The following is a 24,542-nucleotide window of genomic DNA, read 5'->3' as shown; positions in this document are numbered from 1 at the left end:
TCATCATCATCATCATCATCATCATCATCATCATCATCATTATTATTATTATTATTATTATTATTATTATTATTATTATTAAGACGGTTACTGTTAATCTTTTTTGAACGTCGCACCTATATTTCTAAGGATCTTTTCTCACTATGCGATTTTTTTCCCACTTGAGGCGGTCTCCACACCTCAGTTACTGTGCTCGGTTTTCAAAAATTGTGTTCCTTATGTATTTTAGGGAATGAAGCATTTGGTATGCATGGAAACTTAATGTAGCCATAAGAAGGAACACTATGAAAATTGTCAAAGTCAAAGAGAGCTACTGTATGTATTTCACAACTTTGTAAGAGAACGCGATGGGTTTCATTTTTGAAGTCTTTAACAATAAATGGATTAGCAAAAGCTTGAACATTTTATGAATGTACGAGCTGGACCGGGAGCAAATGACATCAAAAACACGTTTGCTGATTATTTCGTGAGTGAAGTAGAGGCTTTGAGTTGGCAACATATCAAAATATGACATTGAGAAGGTAGTAAAAGTAAGTAAGCTCTCTCCTATCTGTTAATAACTGCCATTTTAACTATATATATGCATTATCTTATGTATGTAGTAGTCTTAAAATTGTGACAACTGGTTAGCCACTTATCAGAATACGTCAATGTAAGAGTATAAACACAATGCGATAACGGTGTGCAGAAAAATTGCATATTTTGAAGGTGAGTTTTAGGTAAAGGCAGTTGTATCCATGTAAGGTAATTAACGAATAAAAGCACATTTCCATACTCAGTTAATTTTAAACGTTCCTCCACACCTTGATTCCTAAAATGCTCGAAACAATGCTACCAAATTGATTGCAAAACAATTTTCTTGAACGCTCTATTATCTAAAGGAGTATTGAAATTATTGAAATAATACTTGTATCCCATATATTTTGAAGCAAAATGACAATGTGTACCAGATAAGAGAGTAGATCTTGCCAAGTGATTCACTTCAGTTGTGCCCTATTTTTATTTTCCATCCACTTTTTTTCACCTATGCAATTAGTGTTATTCTGCTTTTCACAAAAGAATGTTGAAAATATTTAAAAATTGATAATCCTTTGTGCTAGGTAAGCAGCAGAAACTTTTTTGATAATTTAGCTGGAGGTGAAATTTTGCTATAATCATAATAAAACTGTTCTTCAGTATCAATAAAATGGCTTCAATGGACAATTCTAAAAAAAAATTAGGATTTACATAAGCAATAATGGTCATGAAGACCAAAAACAGATGGAGCCACCGGTCTCCCAAGGACGGCAGAACAAGGAGTTCTGCCTCCTTGATTTTCAAAGTTCTACATTCTAAACTTTCAGACTGTTCAGAGCTATTTATGTCTTAGGACTCAGGAAGTGAACCTAAATTGTGGATATTATATGTAAGTATTCTTTTTAAAGATTTTTTATGGACTTTACATTCATGATGTTTCGTTGAAAAATTCGTTTCCATATTACAAGTATTACACTCCGTGAAATTAAAGTGCTTTTTTGCGAAATTGATTTTTATGCTGAAATTGCCGTGTCAAACTATCCAGACTCCATGCTTTTCACTCAGTTCCTCATACTTTCGTTTACGAGTCTTACATGCTTGAAAAGGGGTTTCACGTTCTTTTATAAATAAATGTTCTCGTATGCATTCTTCGAGATTTCTGGTTGAGTACTTACACATACAAAGCAGTAAAAGTTATAAAAATTTTGTATTATAAAATCTAATTCTCTCTTTGGAAGCTTTTAGTATAGCCCGTGAAACTGTATTTTGTACCATTCATTGTATTGCTAACCTGGGGAAAACATTTTCATGCAACTCTTAACTGTTCGTTGCCATCGAGAGGATTTTGGCACTGAAATTTATTCGATATCTTTTAAAATTGATATCTGCTTAGTTTTCTTTTGCATAATTGTCTTGAAATTTTGCATAAAAGTCTTTGATGTATTGGTCATTTTGGGCTATTAAGTTTCTATGTTATTTGTTTGATACAAAATCAAAATTTATAGACCGAGGTCTGTTTCCATATGCAACTGTTGTCCGGTTTTCTATCGTAGGTGATGTGTTGATTAAAGTAATCTTGTTTTGGTCAAGGGAATCTAGTGATTTTAATCAAGAGTTGAATGTCTTATATAAAAGTTCCGAGGTTTGTGTTTATATAGGGACAAGACTTAAATCTTTTACCGATTTTATATCTAATATATGTAACCTAAATACTTGCATACTTTCACTTTTGTCCACTTTTTAGTAAAATTACATTGACATCGGTACTAATTTCATACAACTGCTGCTGCTACACTTTTTAGTGTTGAAGGTAACGAGAAAGAATTATTACCTACTTAATTAAAGGAAGTAAAGTCCTCAGTTTCGACTTGCACTGAATTAGATATCCTAATTTTTAAACTTAATTCGACCATTGCACACAAGTTTCTCACACGCTTGCCCTTCAAACTTGGCTACTTCTAAGTTACAATCTTAGTTCTTACAGAGGAAAATAAATAAAAAGGTTAATGTGTAGGAGAGCCCCCCCCCCCCCCGGTAGGCCTAGGTAGGGGTACAGGGCCCCATAGGCTAGGTTAGGTGGGTGTCTTAGGTTCGGTGGTGCCCTGAAAATTACTGTGGCCTTAAGGGGGGGTCGCAGGGGGGCGGAGCCCCCCCCCCCGGTAGGCCTAGGTAGGGGTACATGGCCCCCAGGGTAGGGTAGGTAGTTGTATTAGGTTCAGTAGTGCCCCAAAAAATCACTTTTCTCCTCCTCCCCCCACCCAAAAACCCCGCTTCCCACTGGGGTCCCCCATAATTGTAGTAGTAGGTTTATGCTTACATTTTCTGTGTAAGAGTTAGGTGGTTGTAGGAGGATTATCTCACAGTTTCAAGGTAACTGTAGCTCTAATTTACTGTTTTCTTTCGTTTTCTACTTTTAGAAACTTTTAAATCGAGCGCGGAGCTCTCCTACACATTTACCAATAAAAATGTATTGAAATACAAAGCATTACATGGCAATGAGGGAGCTTAGCAAATAATATGGAAGTTTGTGACTTGGTTAAACAAATATGATTGTTTAGTGACTTCGGTTAAATACTTATGAAGGTATATTGACTCTGGTTGCACACTTGGTTTAGTGAATTTGGTTAACTTAAGGTTTGGTGAATTTAGTTATACACATGGTTTGGTGAATCTTGTTAAGCCAGGTTTACACGGTCGAATGGCTCGCCGAACGCTGTTCGACAGACAAGTGTTTGTAGTGATCTTAGAGCGTGGGACCCTGGTATTTAGTTGTCGAACAGTTCGAAGAAAGTCGGGATTAGCCTGACTCTGGTGGACGGGGTTTCATTGTCCACAAACCGTTTACATTTGCAAACGCGCGTCGAACATCAAACTTCGTTTTTCAAACCAATGAGGAAACATCATCCTAGGACTTGAATTATGGAGGACATCATTGAAAAGGGGAACGAGAGGGAGGTCTCACTGCAATTCATACAAACTTAAAAGGACCATCCAGCCTTATGGAGAGTCAAAACTAAAGGAATATTCCAATAAAATTGCCAAAAAACAAAGGGATATCTGCTTTTCATGGCATATTGAAAGAACTCAATCCGTACTGTGGAGTTAAGGCCTTTGTGAGATGGATCTCCATTCATAATGGAAGTGGTGACACTCCTCAGTATAGCAATGTAGCAATAATTACGTCTGTCATCTGGCTTTAAATTTCAAATCAACAAGCAAGTTGGTGTTAGTTAATTTTAGCAACCAGTCCTTCATCCACTTAAATTTTTTTTTTTTCCTTAGTGCTAACGCTAAGCCAATAGCAATCAAATCACCCTGGTTGAGAGGTAAAGCGGAGGCGACGGTAACTTGACTACACAAATAGCGGGAGAGAAACTGAAGGTTTGTTGTACGATTGATTTGACTGTCAGACGCCTTCTCGAACAGTTACTAAAGCGGGGTTTACACGGGCGAGCAGCTCGTCGAGCCTGGCTGGACAACCCTGTGTTTGAACTGATGTTCGAGCGTGTAAACGGGCTATTTGGTTGTCGAGCGCGTTCGCCGATCGGCTCGATGAAAGTCAGGCTCATCTTGACTTTTGTGGGCGGAGCTACGTTGTTTGACGAACGGTGTGAACGGGTGTCGAGCATCGAACCTCAGTTGTTATTCAAACCTGCTCGAGGAAATATCATTAAAGAAATGAATAATGGCGGCCATTAATGAAAGCAAGAATGAGAAGGAAGTCGTACTTGATTTCATACATGCATATCGGGCTCATCCAGCTTTAGGGAAAGTTAAATCAAAAGACTATTCCAATAAAGTAACCAGAAACAAAGGAATAGCGGCTCTGCATGAAATATTGAAAGAACTCGAACCTGACTGCACACGAGTGACACTTGGTCTTTCATGTGGAGTTATGGCCTTCTTCATAGTTGTATCTTCATAAGTAATCAAAGGGCTGAAACGATTCAGTATATCAATATATGTCTTCATCCATACGCAAATAATTGCGCCAGTCATCTGGTTCTAATTTTTGACGTTGTTACTGTTTTTAGAATGATTTATTAATTTATTCTCATCATTTATTTATTTCCTTATTTCCTTTCCTCACTGGGCTATTTTCCCTATTGGAGCCCTTGGCCTTATAGCATATTGCTTTTCCAAGTAGGGTTGTAGCTTGGCTAGTAATATTAATAATAATAATAATAATAATAATAACAAGCAAGTTGGTGTTTGAAAATGTCTCTTTTTAGTAGCCAGTCCTTCATCCACTTTGATCTTTTTTTTCTTCTTAGTGCCACTGCTAAAGCAATGGCTATCAAATCGTCCTGGTCGAGAGACATGTTGACGTTGTTTTAGCACGAGGCACACTGAGGTTCGATGTACTGTCTGAAAGCTCTTCGAGCCGTTCTACATGTAGGTTCGACAACCAGGCTCGGCGAGCTGCTCGGCCGTGTAAACCCGCCTTAAAGCAGGTTGGACGATCGGGTTCGACAACCGGGTTCAACAAACCGTTAAACTGGAACAATCTTCGAACCGTTTGACAAGCGGGTTCGAAGAGCAGTTTGACCATGTATACCCGACCTTAGACTAGGGAAGGTTTGGTGAATTTACACTTGTGAAGGTGTAATCAATTTAGTTAGCCCTTTGTGAAGATTTTGCGAATTTGGTTACACATTTGTTTGTTTAATGAATCTGGTTACACATTTGTGCAGGATTAAGGAATTTTGTTACACACTTGTGAAGGAGTCGTAAATTTGACAACACTAGTGAAGGTATCGTGAATTTGACGACACGTAAGGTATCGTGAATTTGACAACACTAGTGAAGGTATCGTGAATTTGACAACGCTAATTAAGGTATTGTGAATTTGACAACACAGTGAAGGTATCGTGAATTTGACAACACTAGTGAAGGTATCGTGAATTTGACAACACTAGTGAAGGTATCGTGAATTTGACAACACTAGTGAAGGTATCGTGAATTTGACAACACTAGTGAAGGTATCGTGAATTTGACAACACTAGTGAAGGTATCGTGAATTTGACAACACTAGTGAAGGTATCGTGAATTTGACAACACTTAATGTATCGTGAATTTGACAACACTTAATGTATCGTGAATTTGACACTAGTGAAGGTATCGTGAATTTGACTCTAGTGAAGGTATCGGGAGTTTGACAACACTAGTGAAGGTATCGTGAATTTGACAACACTAGTGAAGATATCGTGAATTTGACAACACTTTTAAAGGTTAAGTGAATTTGACAACACTTTTAAAAGTTTAGTGAAGTTGGTTACACATTTTAAAGGTTTAGTGAAGTTGGTTACACATTTTAAAGGTTTAGTGAAGTTGGTTACACATTTTAAAGGTTTAGTGAAGTTGGTTACACATTTTAAAGGGTTAGTGAAGTGGGTTACACATTTTAAAGGTATAGTGAAGTGGGTTACGCACTTTTACAGGTATAGTGAAGTGGGTTACGCACTTTTAAAGGTTTGGTGAAGTGGGTTACGCACTTTTAAAGGTTTGGTGAAGTGGGTTACGCACTTTTAAAGGTTTGGTGAAGTGGGTTACGCACTTTTAAAGGTTTGGTGAAGTGGGTTACGCACTTTTAAAGGTTTGGTGAAGTGGGTTACGCACTTTTAAAGGTTTGGTGAAGTGGGTTACGCACTTGTAAAGGTTTGGTGAAGTGGGTTACGCACTTTTAAAGGTTTGGTGAAGTGGGTTACGCACTTTTAAAGGTTTGGTGAAGTGGGTTACACACTTGTAGAGGTTTGGTGAAGTGGGTTACACACTTGTAGAGGTTTGGTGAAGTGGGTTACACACTTGTAGAGGTTTGGTGAAGTGGGTTACACACTTGTAGAGGTTTGGTGAAGTGGGTTACACACTTGTAGAGGTTTGGTGAAGTGGGTTACACACTTGTAGAGGTTTGGTGAAGTGGGTTACACACTTGTAGAGGTTTGGTGAAGTGGGTTACACACTTGTAGAGGTTTGGTGAAGTGGGTTACACACTTGTAGAGGTTTGGTGAAGTGGGTTACACACTTGTAGAGGTTTGGTGAAGTGGGTTACACACTTGTAGAGGTTTGGTGAAGTGGGTTACACACTTGTAGAGGTTTAGTGAAGTGGGTTACACACTTGTAGAGGTTTAGTGAAGTGGGTTACACACTTGTAGAGGTTTAGTGAAGTGGGTTACACACTTTTAAAGGTTTAGTGAAGTGGGTTACACACTAGTGAAGGTTTAGTGAATTGTTTGCCAACTTTTGAAGGTTAAGTGAATTTGGTTACACACTTGTGAATGTTTAGTGAATTTGGTTACACTTGTGAATGTTTGGTGAATTTGGGCACACACTTGTGAATGTTTAGTGAATTTGATTACACTAGTGAAGGTTTAGTGAACTCTTTACACTAGTGAAGGTTTCGTGAATTTGGTTGCACACTAGCGAAGTTTTAGCGAATTTGGTTGCACACTAGTGAAGTTTTAGCGAATTTGGTTGCACACTAGTGATTTGGTTGCACATTAGTGAAGAATTTGATTACACTAGTGAAGGTTTAGTGAATTCTTTACACTAGTGAAGGTTTCGTGAATTTGGTTGCGCACTAGTGAAGTTTTAGTGAATTTGGTTGCACACTAGCGAAGTTTTAGCGAATTTGGTTGCACACTAGTGAAGTTTTAGCGAATTTGGTTGCACACTATTGAAGTTTTAGCGAATTTGGTTGCACACACTAGCGAAGTTTTAGCGAATTTGGTTGCACACTAGTGAAGTTTTAGCGAATTTGGTTGCACACTAGTGATTTGGTTGCACATTAGTGAAGTTTTAGTGAATTTGGTTGCACACTAGCAAAGTTTTAGCGAATTTGGTTGCACACTAGTGAAGTTTTAGCGAATTTGGTTGCACACTATTGAAGTTTTAGCGAATTTGGTTGCACACTATTGAAGTTTTAGCGAATTTGGTTGCACACTAGCGAAGTTTTAGCGAATTTGTTTGCACACTAGTGAAGTTTTAGCGAATTTGGTTGCACACTAGTGATTTGGTTGCACATTAGTGAAGTTTTAATGAATTTGGTTGCACACTAGCAAAGTTTTAGCGAATTTGGTTGCACACTAGTGAAGTTTTAGCAAATTTGGTTGCGCACTAGTGAAGTTTTAGTGAATTAGGTTGCGCACTAGTGAAGTTTTAGCGAATTAGGTTGCGCACTAGTGAAGTTTTAGCGAATTAGTTTGCGCACTAGTGAAGTTTTAGCGAATTTGGTTGCGCACTAGTGAAGTTTTAGCAAATTTGGTTGCACACTAGTGAAGTTTTAGTGAATTTGGTTGCACACTAGTGAAGTTTTAGCGAATTTGGTTGCACACTAGTGAAGTTTTAGCGAATTTGGTTGCACACAGTGAAGTTTTAGCGAATTTGGTTGCACACTAGTGAAGTTTTAGCGAATTTGGTTGCACACTAGTGAAGTTTTAGCGAATTTGGTTGCACACTAGTGAAGTTTTAGCGAATTTGGTTGCACACTAGTGAAGTTTTAGCGAATTTGGTTGCACACTAGTGAAGTCTTAGCGAATTTGGTTGCACACTAGTGAAGTCTTAGCGAATTTGGTTGCACACTAGTGAAGTCTTAGCGAATTTGGTTGCACACTAGTGAAGTTTTAGCGAATTTGGTTGCACACTAGTGAAGTCTTAGCGAATTTGGTTGCACACTAGTGAAGTTTTAGCGAATTTGGTTGCACACTAGTGAAGTTTTAGCGAATTTGGTTGCACACTAGTGAAGTTTTAGCGAATTTGGTTGCACACTAGTGAAGTTTTAGCGAATTTGGTTGCACACTAGTGAAGTTTTGGCGAATTTGGTTACACATGTGAAGGTTTGGTGAATTTGGTTACACAAATATGAAGGCTTTGTGAATTTGGTTATATGCTTGTGAAAGTTCAGTGACTTTGGTGACACCCTTGTGAAGGTTTAGTTACTTGGGTGACACCCGAGAAGTTTTGGTGAATTTTGTTCCTCTTTATGGTTTTAGTGAATTTGGTTACACACTTGTTTAGATTTGGAGAATTTGGTTACACAATTGTTTAGGTTTGGCGAGTTTGGTTACACATTCTTGAAGTTTTGGTTTATTTTGTTACTCCCTTTTAAGGTTTTAGTGAATTTGGTTACACACTTGTTTAGGTTTGGAGAATTTGGTTACACACTTGTTTAGGTTTGGCGAGTTTGGTTACACATTCTTGAAGTTTTGGTGAATTTGGTTACACACTCGTGAAGGTTTGGTGAATTTGGTTACTCACTCGTGAAGGTTTGGTGAATTTGGTTACTCACTCGTGAAGGTTTGGTGACTTGAGTTGCATAATTTTGAAGGTTTAGTGACTTTGGTTACACACTATTGAGGGTTTGGTGGCATTTGGTTACACACCTGTGAAAGGTTTGGTGGCATTGGTTACACACTTGTGAAAGGTTTCTTGAATTTGGTTACACATTTGTGAAGGTTTGGTGTATTTGGTTACACATTTGTGAAGGTTTGGTTTATTTGGTTACACATTTGTGAAGGTTTGGTTTATTTGGTTACACATGTGTGAAGGTTTAGTGACTGGTTACACATGTGTGAAGGTTTAGTGACTGGTTACACATGTGTGAAGGTTTAGTGACTTTATGACAGTAGTTGAGATTTAGTGACTTTGGACATTCGTTTGTGCAGCATAAGTGATTTTGGTTACTCGTGCAAGTTTAGTCACTGGTTACACACTTGTAAAGGTTTAGTCACTGGTTACACGTTTGTAAAGATTTAGTGACTGGTTGTACATTTGTGAAGGTCAAGTGACTGGTTACACACATGTGCAGGTTTAGTGAATTTAGTTGCACACTTGTGAAGGTTTGGTTACATTGATTACACGCTAGTCAAGGTTTAGTGACTTTGATTATACACCAGTGAGGGTTTAGCGACTTTGATTACACGCTTGTGAAGGTGTAGTGACTTAGGTTACTCATTTGTGCAAGATTAGTAATTTAGGTTACTCTTGCAAGAATAGTGACTGGTTACACGCTTGTGAATGTTTAGTGGCATTGATTACATGCTTGTGAATGTTTAGTAACATTGATTACTCGCTAGTGAATGTTTAGTGACATTGATTACTCGCCAGTGAGGGTTTAGCGACTTTGATTACACGCTTGTGAAGGTGTAGTGACTTAGGTTACTCATTTGTGCAAGATTAGTAATTTAGGTTACTCTTGCAAGAATAGTGACTGGTTACACGCTTGTGAATGTTTAGTGGCATTGATTACATGCTTGTGAATGTTTAGTAACATTGATTACTCGCTAGTGTATGTTTAGTGACATTGATTACTCGCTAGTGAAGGTTTAGTGACTGGTTACATGCTAGTGAAGGTTTAGTGACTTTGATTACACGCTAGTGAATGTACAGTGACTTAAATTACACGCTTGTGAAGGTATAGTGACTTGAATTACACGTTTGTGAAGGTCAAGTGAATTAGATTACACTCTTTTGAAGGTCTAGCGACTTTGATTACACGTGCAGGATTAGTGATTTAGGTTACGCATGTAAGCTTAGTGACTGGAAGGTTTGAATTTTGTTACTCATATGAGGGTTTGGTGAATTTGATTACTGGTGAAGGTTTGGTGAATTTGGTTACTCATATGAGGGTTTGGTGAATTTGATTACTGGTGAAGGTTTGGTGAATTTGGTTACTGGTGAAGGCTTGGTGAATTTAGTTTCACATTTGTGAAGGTTTTAGTTTGGTTACACATTTAAGTTTAGTTACTTTGGTTAACCACTTGTGCAGGTTCAGTGACTCTGGTTACGCCTTTGTGCCGGTTTAGTGACTCTGGTTACGCCCTTGTGCCGGTTTAGTGACTCTGGTTACGCCCTTGTGCCGGTTTAGTGACTCTGGTTACGCCCTTGTGCCGGTTTAGTGACTCTGGTTACGCCCTTGTGCCGGTTTAGTGACTCTGGTTACGCCCTGGTGCCGGTTTAGTGACTCTGGTTACGCTTTTGTGCCGGTTTAGTGACTCTGGTTACGTTTTTGTGCCGGTTTAGTGACTCTGGTTACGCTTTTGTGCCGGTTTAGTGGCTCTGGTTACGTTTTTGTGCCGGTTTAGTGACTGGTTACGCTTTTGTGCCGGTTTAGTGGCTCTGGTTACGCTTTTGTGCCGGTTTAGTGACTCTGGTTACGCTTTTGTGCCGGTTTAGTGACTCTGGTTACGCTTTTGTGCCGGTTTAGTGACTCTGGTTACACACTTGTGCTGGTTTAGTCACTCTTGTTACGCACTTGTGCAGGTTTACTGACTTCGGATACGTACCTGTGCAGGTTTACTGACTCCGGATACGTACTTGTGCAGGTTTAGTGAATGGTTACGCACTTGTGCATGTTATGCGACTGGTTACTCGTGCAGGTTTAAAGACTGATTACGCAGGTTTGGGGACTGTTTTTGCACTTGCCCAGGTTTAGTGACTATGGTTATGCTCTTGTATAGCTTTAGCGACTCTGGTTACGCACCTGTGCAGCTTTGGCGACACTGGTTACGCACCTGTGTAGCTTTAGCAATTCTGGTTACGCACTTGTGCAGCTTTAGCAACTCTGGTTACAGTTGTGAAAATTTTGTGGTTAGTATATGATACTGCAATAAACTAGTAAAACTGGAATTCGCTCTAAAAAAAGGGATGAATTCTGGCTAGTTTGTTAGCTTTCTTCATATATTTAAGGGGGGCTGCTGCATAATAACTTGGGTATCGGCTGTTTAAAATTTGAAGAGTGAAGGCTACTCTAACTCCATTGTTTACAATTCAGAGACTGATGGAGTTATTGTGCGTAGTTTACGTTCTCTTTTGCCAGCTGTTCTTTTTATTTGTGGTGTAATCATTGCCGGGTTTTTAACCAAGCAAGTGCATCCAAATATCTACGCAAAAGTTCCCGAATATTTTTCTACATTACCGTGACCATTTTTTTCCAACATCCCCATCACATATCGACTTCTCCAAAAGGGAAGTGCAATCTCTTTCGAAATTTAGTGTAATTCTTTTTTGGAAGCTTAATGTAATGCCATAAAGGCAGTTGATTGATGAAAACATCGCCATACAGTATATAGGTATTGTTGCTCATGTGAAAGTTAAAAAGATTCCCTGAAATAATGGCCCACGAGGCTTGCAAGAGCTGCCTATCGTCTAGCACTGGCCAAAACATAAGAGCAGTGGTATAATGTTAAATTTGCTAGTGTTGCACGCCACGGTGGAGCAAAGACCATTAGGACGACATGAAGTGAATCATAAATAATTTATACTTTAATTTTCAGCCACTTGCATGAACCATAAATTTTTCCAACTGGTTATTTAGTTTATTTTGCATTTCTGACCATCGTTATTGATGCAAATTGCTGTTATTTTGGCATTTCCTAACCACCTCCCCCCCCCCCCAAAAAAAAAAAACACGGGTACCCCACAACTTTTATACAAGGTGGTCTTCAATTTATAAACGGGTGGTTGGACGAAGATCAAAGTCAGAAATCCATAAAATACAAGATACCAAGTAGGAAGAATATATAGTTCACGTATTTGGCTATAATTTAAAGTATCCTATATCTACCCTTTCGAGTTTTAAAATTAAAATATTTTTCTACAAAAGGAACCTCACATTTCAAGTTTTATATTTCTTTAGCATTTCATGAAAGGTTATACTTTAGATAACTTGCATTTCTTCGATTTTGAATCATATTTAAGAATATGGCTTAAATCACACTGAAGTTTTTAGGTACGAATTAAATTTATTTTTCAGATCTTTGGATTTTCTACAAAACATAATTGTTCCTACACTTGATACAAACCCTAATTCTTTACTATAGGAGATATTCTACCGCGAGCTGGAAAATACGGCAGAAAACCTTAACAAGATCGCTAACGACCGGGCCAGTAGTTATCCATCTGTTAGTGGTGGGGGACTGCTGGTCGGTAGCTACTGAATACCTTCAATCGAATTCTAACCGTCGCAGTGGTAACACCGCTGCTCCTGCTTTTGTTTGACTGGCAGACTAGCTTTTCTTTATTGTGTTTTTGATCAACTTTTTCTTTTTTCTTTAAATCATGTGGCACATTTGTCACACCGGAGGTAGATACTCATTCCCTATGCCCTTCGTGCAGAGGTCATAGGTGTTCTGAAGGCTCCCCCTGCCAATTATGTAGAGAATGGTCGCCCTCGCAGTGGGAAAAGTTCGTGAAGAGAGGAAGAAATCCAAAAAGGATTTGTTACCTCCAGGTTTGCCGTCGAAAGGTAAGGAGTCTCGGGCCTCTTCTTCGGCCTCTCGATCTCTCCCTTCAGACTCTTCCTTGCCTCCATCCTCCAGGGGAAAGTCAAGGAAGAGCGGCACCATTGACTTACCCCCCTTTCCCCTTGGTCAAGTGGATCACGTTGCCCCTCCCACTGGGACAATTTTTCCTCCACCGGGAATGACACTATTACCGCTTCCATTCCAGATCATGTATGAGCGGTATGGCTTGCCCTTGGACTCCCTGGTTCTCCTTCGGAGGAAGTATGGAACCAGTTCCTCGCGGGCATAGTTTTACCTTGGGTCACTTCTGTTTTGGAACCCTCGGGAGTTCCAGACCTCGCCTACACCCCGTCGAAACAGTCGGCGCCTGCAGAAGTTTCAGTAGATATAATAAATTCAGCTCCGGCGGCGCCTACTTGGCACCTCGCTTGCACTTCTATAAAACATCAACGTCGCAGTACCTCCCCCTCCTCCTCCTCCTCCTCCTCCTCCTCCTCCTCCTCATCATCATCATCATCATCACCATCGTCCTCGCCCTCCTCGGAAGCTAGGAGGGAGAGAGAGAAGAGGAAAAGGAGAGCTTGCTCTCCTTCACCCAGACGTTCTCGTCGGAGAGACAGGCGACATAAGGAAGAGACATAATCGTTCTCGCTCCTCATCACCTTCTATCTCTTCACGAAATGTCTCGCCGAGAGACTATAAGCACTCTCATCACAAACATAAGAGCGCTTCCTCGCGTCATCGTTCTGCCTCGTTATCGACTCCCTCTCGCGAGGGATCATCTAGGCGCTTCAAGAAAAAGAGCGCTACGATACGTTCTTGCTCAGTCACAAGTGAGTTTTCCAAAGCATAATAAGCGCTCCCGTTGGAGAAGCTCTCCCCACGATTTTTCATCTAATTGCGCCTGGAGCGCGGACAAGGAAAAAGCGCACTGAGCGCGATCCCTCTCCTTCACATATTAGTTTGAGGAGCTCAGATTGCTCTAGGAAAGGGAGAAAGAGCACTTCTCACCGTCGATACGTATTATCGGAGAGAGCGCGCTCCTGTCCTTCAACCTCCCGATCGCCCAAGTCTCCGGGCATATCTGTGTCGGGTTAATCACCTCGCCCTCTTGTTTCAGACAGGAAAGCTCCTGTTCCCTTGCTCCCTAATGAGTTACGGAATAAGAGCCTCACGAGAACCTCGGAAGAAGACGCAGGGGTTCAACCCTTCTTCTCCTCGGTTGAGAGCAGAGGGAAAAGGCCAGATTGCCGATCACTGCAACCTCTTCTTCCTCGTTCTTCAGACCCTTCAAAAAGAGGAATCTCTACGAATCTTATAAGACAGTACCGATAATTCGGTCACCTACGCTTAGACCATCGACTTCCAGGCAAGGTCAGGCGCTCGGGGCGCCATTATCCAGCGCTCAGCCTTCCCTTGGAATAATGGCAATGGAGTCTCCTACTTCGCCGTTACCTCCAGACACTCTTGACTTCTATCGCTTTTCCTCTCGAGGAATTAGCGCAACCGGAAGATTCCTCGGAAGAGCAACCATCAAAGGACTTAAAGTTCTCTTATCTGAGGGCTCTAAGAACTGTGTAATATCTCAGGCCTCAGCGATCTACATCTGTCGCCTCGACATACCAACGCTCCAGCTTTAGACACACTGTCCTCCTCCACCAAACCCTAAGACCAGAATCGAACTTCCCTGGTCTATTCACACTGCAGGCCGTCTGAGGAAGGTCTCGCCGGCAGTCTCTGGGGAAACGGGTTCCTTGAAGTCGCAAGGATCCCATAAACTTCTATAATTCCCGTTTTCAATGCAAAAGCGCTTTTACAAGGTCAGACGCGCCAACCCTTTTCCTCTGACCCTGGATCCCCTCACAGCGAGGCTCACACCTGGCTGCTCTTCAGAGACACACACTTCTCTCCCAGTGTCCTTCACTGCCAAAGAAGCCTCGGCAATGGAAGCAGTTTCAAAGACCTGTCTGGAGGCATTAACCTGGTTTGACACGTGATCAGTCAGCTACCTAGCAAGTCACGAAGACCTATCAAACCAAAACTCCATGCAATCCCTACAGGAAGTCCTAGCTGCTGGAGCCAAGACAATGGACTTCTAACTGCTACAACTGCAACCATGTGGGGCAATTGGGTCATCAAAAGGAGGGAATCAGTAGATTCCAGACTAACTAGGAGCATCGGTAAAGCCGAGAAGTCAGATTCAAGAAACTCGTACCTTCTGCAACCTCTCCTCTTCACTAAACAAGCAGTTTCCTCTGCCTTAGAGACTTGGAGGAAAGAGACGCAGGATACCGTGTTGCAAAAGGCTGCCTCCCTTCGCACAATGCAACAGCAGCCAACTCCACAATCTAAAACCACAACCGTAACTCCACTTCCAGCCAAGAGCCTCAGCCGCCCCTGTTTTATAGCCAGACCTATGGGCAGAGGAAAGGGGCTCCTTCCAAGGCTAAAGGCAGAGGGAGGAACCCTAGACAGAAATAGGGTCACTACTCCCCCCTCGCAGTGCAAAGGGGGGTGCCTGCAGGGGAGTTGGAGGAAGTGGAAGGCTATGGGGGCCATGCAATGGACCATCACGGTACTTCGTTGGGGGTACCGCATCCCCTTCATAGGCTCTCCTCCTCCTCTAATTCCTCCCCCGATTTCGTCCTCCCCGGTCCCTCGGGATCCCGGGAAACAGCACGCCCTAGCTCGGGAGATCCAGAACATGCTTCTAAAAGGTGCCATACAAGAGGTCTCCAACACCTCCCTGGGGTTTTTCAGTTGCCTCTTTCTGGTAGAGAAAGCCTAGGGAGGTTGGAGATCAGTAATCGATCTCACCTTGAATCAGTTTGTGAAGCTAACTCCATTCAAAATGGTGGCAGCAGCCTCTGTGATCCAAGTGGTGAGTCCAGGAGACTTATGGCATCTGTGGACTTAAGACTCATATTTCCAAGTGCTGATCCATCGCGCATATCGGAAATTCCTGAGCTTTATGGTTCAGGGTCGAATCTTCGAGTTCAAAGTCCTATACCTCTCGACCGCCCCATAGGTCTTTACGAGGGTTTTCGAGCTCTTTTCCTCATGGGCTCACAAGCACGGGATACGACTGCTAAGGTACCTAGACGATTGGCTACTCCTGGCCTCGTCCAGGGAGCTAGCTCTGGATCACCTGAGAAGACTTCTAGACCTTTGCAAGGATCTGGGGATCCTTATAAACGCAGAGAAGTCTTGTTTGATTCCAACCCAAGTCTTAAACTATCTGGGTATGATCATCAACACCCAGGTAGGGAGGGTGTTCCCTTCGGTAGACAGACTTTGGAGACTGGAACAATCCATCGCCCAACTCTCTTGTCTCCACTGCCTCCTACAGCCAAGTTGTGGCAGAGAATTCTGGGCCATCTTTCCTCCCTGGAAAAACTAGTTCCAGGCGGAAGATCAAGAATGAGAAGTCACCAGTGCCATCTGAAGACTCATTGGTCTCAAAAGATCGATTCCCCATTCTTGTCAGTGGAGGTTGCACCTCTGGTGTTACAAGATCTTCATTGGTGGTCAACCAGAAAGAGTACCCAAAAGGGCATTCCCCTCCAAAGCCCCAATCCGAAGTTAAAACTCTTTTGGGACGCGTCGCTACGGGACTGAGGTTCCCACCTAGGCCCGAAATTAGCATCGGGAGTTTGGTCTCCGAGAGAACAAACTCTCCGTATAAATCACCTGCAATTATTAGCAGCCTGGAAAGGCCTAAAATACTTTGTAAAAGATCTACAAGGACGAGAGGTGGTGCTGATGAGCAACAACTCCACAACTGTCTCGTACAGCAACAAACAACGGGGTACTCTGGCAAGAGACCCCTGTCTGCTAGCGGTCCAGATTTGCCAGTGGGCGGAAGGTCACAACATTTCTCTCACAGCCAGGTTTATTCTGGGCCGGAGAAACATCGTGGCGAATCAACTGAGCCGGCATTACCAAGTGTTGAGTGGTGAATGGTCTTTGGATCCTTGAGTAGCGAAGATAGTAATAGCTTTGTGAGGTTTCCCCACAATAGACCTGTTCGCCACTTCTCTGATTGCGAAACTTCCCCGCTACGGGTCCCCAGTTCCAGACCATCAGGCAGCGATCCAGGACGCCCTTCAACATTCTTGGGACAACCTGGACGCATATGCCCTTCCACCCTTTTGCCTGCTCAGAAGGGTGATCAGCAAACTCAGGACCTCCCGAAACTGAAGCTAACCCTAATAGCTCCAGCATGGGCAAGCAGAGAATGGTACACAGACCTTCTTTCCCTGCTGGTTCAGGTTCCAAGGTTTCTTCCTCCAGAACCTCTTCTGCTGACGCAGCCACACAGTGGTGTCCCCCATTGAGAATCCCCTTCCTGAAGCTTCACACCCTGGAGGCTGTCCAGTCACTCCTCAGAAGCAGAGGCTTTTCAGGGAAGGTGGCTGAGCACATGTCCAGACACCTGCGCCAATCTTCCACAAACCTCTACCAAGCAAGATGAAGTGTGTTTGCAGCTTGGTGTAGAGGGCGAGGCATGTCTCCACTCGATCCCTCTCTTCCATTAGTGACAGACTAATTGTGTACCTCTGAGAGGAAAAACTCCTCTCAGTCTCGGCAATTAAAGGCTACCGTTCAGCCTTAAGCCTCATCTGTAGACTGAGAGAGGTTGACCTTTCCACCTCAGAGGTTATCACCTTTTTGATTCGAGGTTTTGAGAGATCTTTCCCCTCAGTTGAGATTAGACCACCACCTTGGGACGTGTCCCTGGTCTTACGCTCCTTGAAGGGTCCACCCTATGAGCCATTAAATATGACCTCTGACTACTTTCTAACCTTTAAGACAGTTTTTCTAGTAGCTCTGGCCTCGGCAAAAAGGGTCGGTGAACTACATGGTCTGTCCTACGAAGTCTCGCTCAACTTCGTGCCAGGCTTTGTGGCCGAAACTCAGAATCCTTCATCAGCCGATGAGATGTTTGGAGAATTTCAATTTTCTAGCCTCAATAAGGTAACACAGGATATAGACAAATTGCTACGGTGCTCGGTCAGGGCACTAAGGAAATTCCTGAAGCGCACCAGACCTTTCAGACCATGCCTCGATCAACTCTTCCTCAGTACCAACAAGGTAAAGAAGAGAATCTCTCGCAACACCATCTCTTTCTGGCTCAAAGTTATTGCGAGAGCCATTCATGGAGACCCAGAGGCAGCTCAACCCAAAGTCCATCAAGTTATGGGAGTGGCTGCCTCACTGGCATTTGAAAAAAAAATTTCAGTCTCCAAAGTCTTAAGCGCTGGACTCTGGAAACGCCAATCTACATTCACCACTCAACATTTAACCGATGTGACACACAGGTCTCTAAACACCTTTTCTATAGGGCCTATTGTGGCAGGTCAGCAGGTGCTGTAGTTACCTTACGCCCTTTCAGGGGACAGTAGCCATTGGCCGAGGATTCTGTATTACACTAGGTTTTTAGGAAATCCATCTATCTTCTGCGCTTCCGTCTCCCTCCCCTCTGGGTATCCTAGTCTGTAGCCAGTTTCAGCTGGACTTGCCAATGGAAATAAGGTATGAAACTCATCTGACTCCTTTCACAGGGTATAAATTATACTCGTAGTCACGAGGGTTCCCCTTTTCAAGGTCTGGGGAATCCTAAGTATGAAAGGGTCCGAGTTGAATGCTCCTGACCCTCTTCATCCTGAAACATTTGTTTCCACGTAATTACAAACTTTCAGTCGTGCTAAGATTATGGGGATCTACAAAGAAAAGTTTAACGGGAGATTTTTTCGTCAAGAGAATAGTCTGGGGACTATCTTCCCTAGGAATAGGGAACTCATCGACCACCCTGGCCTCAATACTGTCTTCTATAGTAAAGAATGAGGGTTTGTATCATGTGTAGGAACAAATGACAAACTTATAACAGAGTTTTTATTTTTCTTAACATACAAATCTGAATTCTTTACACAAATCTTCCCTCCGTCACCGCCCTCAAAAAATAGTCCTAGCTAGAATTCGATTGAAGGTATAACGTAAGTATCGACCGGCTTTCCCCCACCACTAACAGGTGGATAACTACCGGCCCGGTCGTTAACGACCTTGTAAAGGTTTTCTGCCGTATTTTCCACCTCGCGCTAGAATATCTCCTATAGTAAAGAATTTGGGTTTGTATGTTAGGAAAAATACAAACTCTAAGTTTGTCATTTTCCTTTTATCGTAGATTTAGGTCTTGATACGTGACGTTTACTTAAATTTCTCCAAAATTATCTTTTCAAGGTAATTGCTTTCCTGGCAAATATTATTGCATTTTATTTTGATCGTTTTGTGATATCTTGTTAGACGCAGATATTAGTTACTGTAATTATTGAATTAATTCTATTTTTTATATTGACAGACGTATAGAAGTTTTCATGAAATTGGTGAGGATGTGATTTATTTTTTTATAAATCAGATGCAAAAAGCGATTGATTTGAATTTAGAATTAATGCACTGTAATTAGAATTTGTGTTAAGTAAATAGATAATGACCTGGGCATTGAAATGCTTTCAATTTTGTCAAAATTATTTCGGCAGCTTCATACACAAGTAGTTGGGCGGGCGTTTTTACTAGGTGTTTTAATCATGTAGTTTAAGGGGGAAGCAAATTGAGATTATTTAAAAACCGTTGGGATATATTCGGCTGAAATTGTAGTAGAAATTTACTATTCTAATAATGCTATTATCACTTTAACGACAAATCTTAGCAAGTAAGAAAATGAGCATATTCTCGCTGGTAATAAATGTCTTCAAATCAGTCTTTAAGAAGGCCCGAAATATTTTCACAGTAATGAATTCTCTTTTACAGGATTGTATGACCATACTGATGGAGGTGCGGAAGCTTGAACGATGAACTGGAACGAACTAGAGAAATTTTTAAATGGAAGATTTCATTCAGTTGAAGTAAAGTAAATCAATTCAAAGGATATTCTACCTGGAAATTTACCCACAAATTCAAACCCTTCAATACTGGTAGGTGGATAAAACTTGATTGCACCTGTAAGTCAAATAAAAATTTTGAAAATTCTGTTCAAATTTAACTATAAAACGTGAAAATTCAAGTAATCATTTTTATTGGGAATTAGAACTTGGTGGATTTCAAGTGGGAGAAGTCATTCCTGGTGAAAAAATTATTTCCAAAGTTAAATGTTTAAATTACTTGGTCGCATTTAGTAATAAGGAAGTCTGATACATTAGAGACGGAAACTTTATAAATAATCAAACGTTCATTAGGTACCTAGTTCAAGTAGAAGGGAAATTTAGTAGACTTGTAAAAAGCTTTTACATTTGAGCATAGTATTTGGCGTTAGTTACCATTGTATACTTCTCGGATTAAGTTAGTTTTGATGGGAAGGTAATTTGGTGATAAATGTAAATTTACCCGAAATTCACAACTAATTTGTCTGATATAGAAAATTAAAATAATTCAAATCGAGAGTAGAATTAAAACCATGACTTGGTGAAATCTTTTCTATAGGTTGGTGTGTTAACGAACAGTCCCACCATCACCAATTGGCACTGGCCAGGGGTGGGGGGGAGAGTAAAAACTGGCTAAACCCCACACATGAATAAGGACATGGCCGAAGTCTTTATATTGCAGTGGAGTAGAAACGGCTGCGTTTTTACTGTTATAAAATCAATAAGTTACTTTAGTGTTTGTAATTCTTAATTTTGAGCTGTTAGATATTTGCCTGTCATTCGATGAAAGATTTATCATATAACGAATGGGCTTCCTGGCTAGTACAGTGGTAAGGTGTTTCCCTATCCTTCGGATGGCGGCGGATCGATCACAGCTCGGGACCGTGAGGTTAAGCTGTGTACTGGGGAGGCCACTGCTGAGGTAGAGCACCACAGTGCGGGGTTGGGCTTGCCCGGCTAACGTTCTGGTGTGCATCTATTCTGATGAAACGAACTGAAATTATACACCTTTAACTTTTATTAATTGTCTGTGTAAGTTTGTGAATGTGTAACTTGTAAGATTGTGAATGTGCATGAACAAGTATAACTTGTAGGATTGTGTAAAATTTGTAGAATTGTGAATATTTATTACTTGTAAGGTTTTGAACATATAAAATTTTTTGAAATTGTTCAGATGTTCAACTTTATGCAATAGTAATTGTTGAAACTGTTTTTTTAATGGGTAGGAGGACAATTACATTATATATATTTTGAAATGCAAGAGTGGAATTAGTAATATACCTTTCCTAAAAATCCATAATTAATATTTTTAATAAAAACTTTAATCTGATTCAGAGAATATAAAATATTTTTATTTAATACGTTTTGACATATATAACTTATTTCTTAGCTAAAGAGTATGCATACTTCTGGCAAAGATAGGACGAGTCAAAAGATTTGATATGAACACTATATGCATTGATTTCTTCCAGGTGTATTTGAAACTCGTCTTTGAAACAAGAAAGGAATTACAAACTGGCAGAACTTGTAACGTCAACAGTAAGGCAACAGGTGTAGAGGGAAGTCTGGAACGAGATAACTAGAAAAAATGACAGAAAATACTACAGAGAAATTGTAATGACATTAACAAACTTCAGTTGTAGCAAAAACACTTTTAGTTCACATTACAAGTAGTTGTAGGTGTTTGATATTAGAATATATTTAAATACCCCTTTTCATATTACTGTAATTTGACTTGTTTAATGTAATTTTCCAATCTTCTTTTTCATACAGAGGTCTCTTCTGATCCCGGGTTTTTAGCGTTTTTTCTAATTTTATTTTTGTACAGTTTTCTATAAGGAATGAGTTTTATTGTAGTCTCTTATATGATGTACTTATTATTTCTTTGGCCTATTGCGTTGTTTTTCCGTCTTTTTCGTACTGCATTTCCTAGAGTTTTCTTTAGCATTCTGAGTGTTCTACTAGTGTTCTCTTCGTCGCATATTCTTGGTTTCTTAAAGCTGGGGGTATGGTAATGTGAACATTGATTTTGGTTGGTTCCTTACAGCTGCGGGTTAGGTTGAGAGATGTTGGTTGTTCTTACGCGATTGATCCGATTTGTAATTCTCTTAAGAGCAGGTTTAGTGATCTTTCCAGACTGAATTTCTAGACACTTCAGTAGAGTAGTTTTTCTTTCTACACGTAGTTTCCTGATTTTCGTATGTTTTTTTCCTTAGGGCTTTCTTGCGGCACGTTTCACCTTTACGTACTATTGATTTAGACAAGCTCAATGTTGGTATTCCCAGTATTTTTCAGATTTCTACGAAAGTATTTTTTATTGTCTTTGGTAGTCATGGTAATCCAATTTTCTCATAAAATTATAACATTTGGATAATATAAAATACTTTCTCGGTTGGTGCAAATAATCATATTAATCTTAAGTGCAGGGATTTTGATATGAAAATAATTATCCTGTAATTCAGAACCGGTGATGAACGGAACAAAAAATATTTTTGAATGATGATTGTCAAGAAAGTAACAAACTGGGGGCAGAGTACAATATAGAGCTGTGCTGTGTAGTATAAGAGAAGTAAAATAAAAAGTTATTTAGAAAACATTATTTTTGTTATATAAATATACCTAAATGATAAAACATTGTACTTGATAACATCGAGTTGTGTAATACGATGTGTGTAACTTAATACTTATATTATCTCTCCTCTTGCGTAATGTAACTTTACTTCTACTTACTTTTCTCTTGCGTAACGTAACTCCACTTCCCCTTGCTCTCCCTTCTCTTGTATAATGTAACTTCACTTTTGCTTGCTCTTTTCTCTTACGTAACGTAACTTCATTTCTGTTTGCTCTCTTCTCTTGCAGTAGTTGAACCCTTGAAGGAAAAAGAATTGTTTGGTAATCTTAGTGTTGAAATGTGTATAAGGACAGACGAGAATGTGGAAAGAATAGACCAGACTATTCGTTGAATGTGTAGGCAAAAGAAGAATTAGCCTTGACAAGATATAGGGATCCAATGTATTACTGTCTAGCCAGTCAAAGGACCCAATAACTCTAGCGGTAGAGGAAGAAATCAACACTTAAAATTTACACACTTTTAAAACCCTTATTCTTCATCATGGTTAAACAGGTCCAACAATGAAGGAATAGATATTGAAGTTATGATGATTTGTGAAGAAAAGGATGTGGGATACTTGAACGAATCTAACTATGAAACTATTAAGAACGTTGTTAACACTAGGAAAGTTTTGAAAATTAAGTTATTTCAGTAACATTTAGTTTCCATATGCAGTATATTATTATTATTATTGTTGTTGTTTTTATTAAGCTATCTATAAACATTTCAGTTCTTTATGAATGCAGTTACTGAAAATAAATTTAAGGAGCTACTTACCCATCAAATCTTAACGCAGCCGTAATAAAGGAGTTACCCTTGGAATATGTTTTCTGCTCACGAAGCCCCACCCCAATCTGCCCTCTTGTTTGGGGGAAAAAATTCTCTGCCTGGCTAACGTTCTAGTGGGCATCTATTCTGATGAAACGAACTAAACTTTGACGCCTTCAACCTTCATCAATTGTCTGCGTGGTGTGCGTAAGTTTGTGGATGTGTAACTTTTAAGATTGTGAATGTATAGCTTGTAGGATTGTCGTGTAAAATTTGTAGAATTGTGAATAATAACTTGTAAGATTTTGAATATATAAAACTTTTTCAAATTGTTCTGTTCAACTTCATGCAATAGTAATTGTTGAAACTGGTTTTTCAATGGGTAGGAGGACAATTACTTTATATATATTTTGAAAGGTAAGAAAGAGGAATTAGTAATATACCTTCACCAAAAAATCCATAATTAATATATTTTTGTTAAAAACTTTAATCTGATTCAGAGGAGAATATAAAATATTTTTATTTAATACGTTTTGACAAATATAACTTGATATTTCTTAGGTAAAGTGTGTCTACTTCTAACAAAGATAGGAACAGTCAAAAGGTTTGATATGAATACTATATGCTTTGATTTCTTCCAGGTGTATTTGAAACTCGAGTTTGAAACAAGAAAGGAATTACAAACAGGCTGAACTTGAAACGTCAACAGTAAAGCAGCAGATGTAGCGGGAAGTCAGGAACAAGATGACTAGAAAAAATGACAGTAAATACTCCAGAGAAATTGTAATGACATTAATAAACTTCTGTTGTAGCAAAAACACTTTAAGTTCACATCACAAGTTGTTGTAGATGTTTGATATTAGAATATATTTAAATACCCCTTTTCATATTACTGGAATTTGACTTGTTTAATGTAACTTTTCAATCTTATTTTTCATATAGAGGTCTCTTCTAATCCCGGGTTTTTAGCGCTTTTTCCTAATTTTATTTTTGTACAGTTTTCTATAAGGAATGAGTTTTAATGTAGTCTCTTATATGATGTAATTATTATTTCTTCTGCCTGTTGCGTTGTCTTTGTCTTTTTCGTACTGCATTTTCACAGTTTTCTTTAGCATTCTAAGTTTTCTACTAGTGTTCTCCTTTTGTCGCATATTCTTGGTTTCTTAAAGCTGTGGGTATGGTAATGTAAATATTGATTTTGGTTGGTTTCTTTCAGCTGCGGGATAGGTTGAGAGATTGTAGATTCTTACACGACTGATCCGATTTGTAATTCTCTTAACAGTAATAATCGAGCAGATTACTACAGAAGTATTTTTTATTATTTGTCTTTGGTAGTCTTGGTAATCCAATTTTCGCATACAAAATTATAACATTTGGATATTTTAAAATACTTCCTCGGTTGGTGTAAATAATCATGTTAATTTTGATTAAATTTGTAGGGATTTTGACTTGAAAATAGTTATCCTGCAATTTGAAATATTAGGCAAACAA

The 24,542-nt window shown here is 39.9% G+C and overlaps 1 long non-coding RNA gene across 3 annotated transcripts; it reads left to right on the top strand.

Annotated features, from left to right (window-relative positions):
- The first annotated feature begins 1,281 nt into the window (after positions 1-1,281).
- LOC137642196 (uncharacterized) lies at positions 1,282-23,813 on the top strand. 3 transcript variants are annotated; one of them, XR_011044680.1, is made up of 5 exons: positions 1,282-1,405; positions 19,563-19,726; positions 21,145-21,286; positions 23,014-23,258; positions 23,693-23,813. It is a non-coding gene; the product is annotated as an uncharacterized lncRNA (long non-coding RNA). The 3 variants fall into 3 exon arrangements; XR_011044682.1 differs by lacking the exon at positions 23,014-23,258 and having other exon boundaries at positions 23,693-23,707; XR_011044681.1 differs by lacking the exons at positions 23,014-23,258; positions 23,693-23,813 and having other exon boundaries at positions 21,145-21,321.
- The last annotated feature ends 729 nt before the right edge of the window (positions 23,814-24,542 follow it).

This window comes from Palaemon carinicauda, chromosome 6, assembly GCF_036898095.1.
Source record: "Palaemon carinicauda isolate YSFRI2023 chromosome 6, ASM3689809v2, whole genome shotgun sequence".
NCBI classification, from domain to species: Eukaryota; Metazoa; Arthropoda; class Malacostraca; order Decapoda; family Palaemonidae; genus Palaemon; species Palaemon carinicauda.
The sequence above is the reverse complement of the archived record's forward strand: the minus strand, read 5'-3'. Positions and strand labels throughout refer to the sequence as shown.